Genomic DNA, 6,000 nt, shown 5'->3' with positions numbered 1-6,000 from the left:
AACTTTTTTTAATTAAAATAAGCTAATATTATTTTGCTTTCCTCGTGTCCAGGCGGTGAGTTTGGGACACAATTCACTGGTCAAGGCACTGACCCTCACGCCATCGGGCCCAGAGGCTCACCGTGACTCCCGAAGCGGTGCGCGAGACGGGTTCCTGGACTCTGCGCGCGTGCTGATAGACCATCGGTGCCACCGACGTTGACCAAAAAGTGGAACCTGCCGCTGCACCGGCCTCCTGGAAGTACCGTCAGACTCCCAAGAGGCCAAATAGGAGGAAAACACCGCTCTGATGCTGGCGATGGAACCTTAAACGGGTAAAGAAGGCTAAATTAAACGAAAACTGTCTGCTTCGCCCCCCCCCCCCACACACACACACACACACACACACATTTTTCAGCCGCTACAACCGTTCAATCCGTTATTTGCAAATTGTAACGCGTTTTTCCGAGCCGTCTTTAAACGCACCGTTAACGTACTGCCGTCACCGTGGATCAGACGGGAGACGTGCAGCGCTTCACCGTGTGTATGCGCGCGCATATCAACATACCAGCTAGAGCCAATAAAAGGAAGGAAAATTTAAACCTATTTTTTCTAAATAAACCGTGTAAGTTGGGTAATGCTGTTGCAAACATAATGCAGATAATGTTAAATGATGATTATGCAATACATGCCAGGACAAATGACAGATAAAGCTGTCTATGTCTATGGCAATCCATATCATGTTAGGCTAGTTAACAAGAATACTACTGTGACCTCTGTTATATCCCTTGCTAGTTAATTCATGGCGAGAGAAAGCACAACCATATTTCATTTCTGCGTAGAGAAATGAAATAAAAAAAAACATCTGTAGTGCCAAAATAGAAAAATCAGAAGTAAGGAGAACAGAAACCAGCAGCAGTGGACAATGATACTAGGCCTTCACAGGTAAGGAGAGGTTACAACTCGCTGACTAAAATATATCTATCTGCAAGGAGGAACCAAGCAGTTCTCAGGAGAAGGTTTACACAGATACTTCATAATAACTCTCATCCACACTCTAAAATATGTTTAATCTGTATTAGTTAGCCCAGGGAGAAGGTCATGTGTCAGGACAGAGGCCAAGCTGCAGCACTGACTGTCAAGGAGAGCCTGCAGACAGTGATAGTGTCATGGTTTTGTGTTTATTTTTGGACTATTCTGCAATATTGCTTCATTCCTCTCAGCCATTATTATATCAGCTCAGTCACCTCCTGGCCATCCACCCAATCAGCGCAGTCCCCAGTTAGATCAGATCCACCTGTTGAAATAATTAGAGTCCACTCTGCTCCACATGCCTTACTGAGGTCTCGTCTTCTTTCTAATGCAAAGCTGCATTGACGCTCCCAGTTCCTGTTTGCTCAGCCTGTGGGATCCAGTTTCTCTGCCTACGATCGGCCCTCACTGAGGAGGTTTTCCAGTGCCTGCGTGCTGCTCATATCTGCCCTGTTTCACGTGAGTTCCTGCTGCTTGCTCTGGTGAGCCGTCGGCCTGCGTACCTGTTCAAGTCTGTCACTGTCTGCTTCTTCTATTCGCATATATCCGTTGAGCTCCTGCATATTATTGCATGCCTCGTCTGCCATTATTCACTTCTTGCAATAAATTTTTTTAATAACGAAGCTCTGTGTCCGGCTGAATACCGGTTTCTCCGGCGGTAAGCATTGAAGATAGAGCAGGGGATGGATCTTTGTTGATTTTTGTTTCTTTTTTCAGATATTATCTGACGTCTGTATATTTTGCATTCTTAATGGAAGCAGGAATACACGTGCCATTTTTCTTGATTCGTTTTGGACTTTGTTACATTTGATTACAATGTAGATTTTTAGTATCATGCTACTTTCATTGTTCATGCCAATAAATGATGTGGCCTATTACCGTTCCCTTGTTGCTCCTATTTCGTATAAGTTTGTGCCATGTTCAATTGCTACTTGAATTTGTACCATTTCCTTACAATTTCTGTAGGCAAATAATTACAGAACTTTGCTTACAGGAAAAAAAAATTCTATAGCAAATATCTGATGTTTAATGTTTTTATTTAGGCTATTTGCCCTGTAGACGTCAGATGGTCATTGTCTCAACTCTACCACAGTTTGGGAGCTAAAACTTTATAATTTGTTAGTTTAAAGAAGGCTAAGCCACTGGAGAGGTTAGGATAATAAATCACTCAATAGTCATCTGAAAAAAATATGTCCCTCTCACTTCTGAGATGATGTCTATGCCCTTGAAAATAAAGCTGTCTGAGAAAACTAGGCTGTGTGTGTGTGTGTGTGTGTGTGTGTGCGTGTGTGTGTGTGTGTGTGTGTGTCCAAATGGATGTAGTTCCGCGGGGGAGTGTTTCCATACACATTTACCCTACTAATTTACCTTCCTGGGGCGTTGGTCCGCCAACCGACCCAGTACTTTTCTGCTTTGTCGGGGCTTGTTGAGGGGGTGGGTTTGTGTGCAGTAAGAAAAACTGTTCACCTCAAGGGTGGAATAAGGAGATGAGTTTACAAACCTATCAATTTTATAACCTTAATTTATCACAAAGTTGTTAAGATGATTTTAGGTGAGAAAGTACACCTCCAAACTTCATCTGTGCAATCGGTTCATCAGAACTTATGAGCCAATTTTAATTCTGCTAGAACTCATCAGGTGCCGGGGTGTTACGGCTGCTGCAGCTGCGTTATCACTGGGCCAGACAGTCTGCAATTTACTGCTGACTGGATCATGTTTGTCGAAGCTGAAAAGTCACTCAAAAGGGCTTACTAAGTTAGTCGGAAATATTTGATCATAACAGATGTTAAAAGTTTGGCTGGAAGGGTCTATCTACAGATATCTGATTTTTGCTATGATCAAAAGGCCTCTATACTATACTTAAAAAAAAAAAAAAAAAAACATCCTGACAGAGACAGCGCTACTGCTGTGTGTGTGTGTGTGTGTGTGTGTGTGTGTGTGTGTGTGTGTGTGTGTGTGTGTGTGTGTGTGTGTGTGTGTGTGTGTGTGTGTGTGTCCGCGGAGGGGCCGGATGATATGGGAAGAATATTTGGTGCGCCTTATGGTCTGAAAAATCCGGTTAGTTCTTTAAAAGAACACCAACATCTGTCTTTTACAGACATTGTGCCATATTCAAGATGGTGGCTTTCTGTTTTGGTTTCACTGTGTTGCTCTCGTCAGTGTCACGGGTTGGTTTTGACGTGAGTGGTTGAAGTAGCACGTCAGTAAAGATGAGGGACAAGTGGTTTATCTAATCATATGCAAGAATTTTTTTTGATGAGGCCCCTCCTCCTGAAATACATCTTCAATGGAGCAATCCCAGATGGATGCGTGGAGCTCGGCGGAACGAAATCCATCTGGCGAGACTCAATTTAATTTCTCCATTATGATTGAGCACACTGGAACAATAGGGATGCAGCTTAACAGGTTTCTCAAGGTCAGGTCTAAACTTGTCTAATGTAGACAGTGCAAAAAGTGCCCTTTTGTGTTTATTATTTTTCCTATATGGCGGTTGAAAAAGACTTAGAACACAGCAATGCTTTTAGTTGGTTGTGTCTTCAAGGTTATTTGAGTGGTTCATGATTATAGTGGCTTGTCAGTAATCATGCCCCTTGAACTTTTCCATGTATTGTCACATTACAACCACAACCATAAATGTATTTCATTGGAAACTTGTGTGAAAGACCAACACAAAGTGGTATACAATTGTGAAGCAGAAAATTATACGTGTTTTTTTTTTTTTTTTTTTTTTACAAATAAAAAGCTGAAAATGGCATTGTGCAAAAGTATTGAGCCCTCCTGATTCAATACTTTGTGGAACCAGCATTTGCTGCAATTACAGCTGCAAGTCTTTTAGGCCTTTAAAATTTAGGGTATGTCTGCACCAGCTTTATACATCTAGTGACTGATATTTTTGCACATTCTTTGCAAAGCAGCTCAAGATCAGTCGGATTAGATTAAGAGTGTTTGTGAACAGCAGCTTCTAGCTCTTGCCACAGATTCTCAATTGGGTTTAGGTCTGGACTTTGAGCAATACATTCTGACAAATGAATGTCTTATTTTAAACATTTCCATTGTTGCCCTGGCTTTATGTTTAGGGCCATTGTCCTGCTGGAAGGTGAACCTCTGCCCCAGTCTCGAGTGTGTTGCAGACTCCAAGACTGCCCTGTATTTGACCCCATCCATCACCCCATCAGCTCTGACCATCTTCCCTGTCCCTGCTGAAGTTAAGCAACCCCAGAACATGATGCTGCCTCCACCATATTTGACAGTGGGGATGGTGTGTTCAGAGTGATGTGCAGTGCTAGTTCTCCACCAAACATGGCGTTTAGTCGGATGACCAAAATCAAAAGTTTTGGCCAAAATGCAAAGTACCTTCTTCTACATGTTTGCTTTGTCCCCAACATGGCTTCTAGCAAACTGCAAACAGGACTTCTTATGTTTTTCTTTCAACAATAGCTTTTCTTCTTGCCATAAAGACCTCAGTTGTGCTGTGCTTGACTAGTTGTCCTGTGGACAGATTCCATCACCAGACCTGTGGATCTCTGCAGTTCATCCAGAGTCACCTTGGCTGCATCTCTGATCAGTGCTCGCCTTGTTCGGCCTGTAAGTTTAGGTGGACGTTCTTGGTAGGTTTACAGTTATACTCTTTCTATTTCCAGATGATGGATTGAACACTGCTTGGGGAATCTTTCCATTGCCTGAGCCTGCTTTAAACTTCTCCACAACGTTATCCCTGACATGGTGTGTTCCTTGGACTTCATGATGCTTTTTTGCTCCCAAAAATTCTCGTAACCAACCTCTGGAGCCATCACAGAGCAGCGGTATTTGTACTGAGATTATCTTACACACACACTGGTGGACTCCATTCAGTCATTAGCAATCATCAGGTAACTTCTGAATGAGTTTGTTGGCACCCAGAGAAAAGGGGACTGAATATGTTTGCATACCGCACTTTTTTTAGTTTAATTGTCAAAAATGTTTTAAATCATTTATAGTTTTCCTTCTACTTAACAATTGTATACTACTTTGAGTTGGTTTTACACATAAGATTCCAGAAAACGAATCACATTTGGCCTCATACAATAACGTCACACGGCCCAAAATGATGCAAACAGCCTCAAGCAGATGTAAAGTTGAAATTGATCTGTTTTTGTCACATGTAGATATAAATATGCATCGGCCTGTCTGCTGATCAGCAGATTAATTCCTAACAAATCAGATGTGATTATTCCTAAAGTGGAGACAATTACACTAGGGCTGGACAATTAATAGACGCAATTTCCAAATCAGAGGTCTGCAATTTTTTTTGCCTTGTAAAGACACGTCGAAATATGTTTAAATTAGGTTTGCCTCCACTTGGAAGGGAAGAGAGTTGCAGCAGTGGGATAATATAATTTAAATATTGGTTTTATATGATCATACTTATTTATTATTTTACCAGAAACTTTTAGGAATCTCACCATAGCCTTAAATACCGGTCAAACTGTTTAATACATAGACTTGTAGGTTGTACTTTTACTATATGTTGAAGGTGAAGTTGTAGGATCGATATCCTACTCAATTAAAAGCCATTCTCTTAAAAGCTATTCTCTTCAATAAGAATATTCTGATTAATAAAAGGAGTTAAATTTCTTGTCTTGAATACTCATTGTTTACAAACTATCTACAGGCCATTTTGTTGCTTGTGGTTAATGCAGAGAAAAGTCTAAATTAAATTGCAATCGCAATTGTGGTTGAAATATATTGAAATATTTTTGGCAAAAATCGTACAGCCCTGGATTACACGTCCATACATCGATGCGTAAAGTTGCGCGTAATCGTGCCACGCTGGCAGCGTTGGAGCTGCGGGAGGAAATCCAGTCTCATTTTCAAATTGTGTAGTACCTCGTTTGTCCCCCTGGGACAATTTCCCCCTGGGATTATTAAAGTATGTCTGAGTCCACAGGTCCAAACGTAGCCATTTCACTGGGTTGCTGGAGGACACCCCCGGTGGAAGAGTGCGGAGGC

General features: G+C 41.7%; 1 protein-coding gene across 2 annotated transcripts in view; it reads left to right on the top strand.

Annotated features, from left to right (window-relative positions):
* Positions 1-295: 295 nt before the first annotated feature.
* The window catches only part of cdkn2c (cyclin-dependent kinase inhibitor 2C (p18, inhibits CDK4)), a 30,369-nt gene continuing 24,664 nt past the window's right edge, over positions 296-6,000 (top strand). The window contains exon 1 of one of the 2 annotated variants that reach the window (XM_036141237.1): positions 296-314. The gene's annotated coding sequence lies outside the window, so the exon portion shown is untranslated. Of the gene's footprint in view, positions 315-1,293; positions 1,471-6,000 lie in introns of those variants that run through there. The other variant, XM_021324253.2, reaches the window with a different exon arrangement.

The sequence above is a fragment of the Fundulus heteroclitus genome, chromosome 9 (assembly GCF_011125445.2).
Source record: "Fundulus heteroclitus isolate FHET01 chromosome 9, MU-UCD_Fhet_4.1, whole genome shotgun sequence".
Classification (NCBI taxonomy): domain Eukaryota; kingdom Metazoa; phylum Chordata; class Actinopteri; order Cyprinodontiformes; family Fundulidae; genus Fundulus; species Fundulus heteroclitus.
Note: the sequence above shows the minus strand (reverse complement) of the source record. Positions and strands in the feature narration are given on the sequence as shown.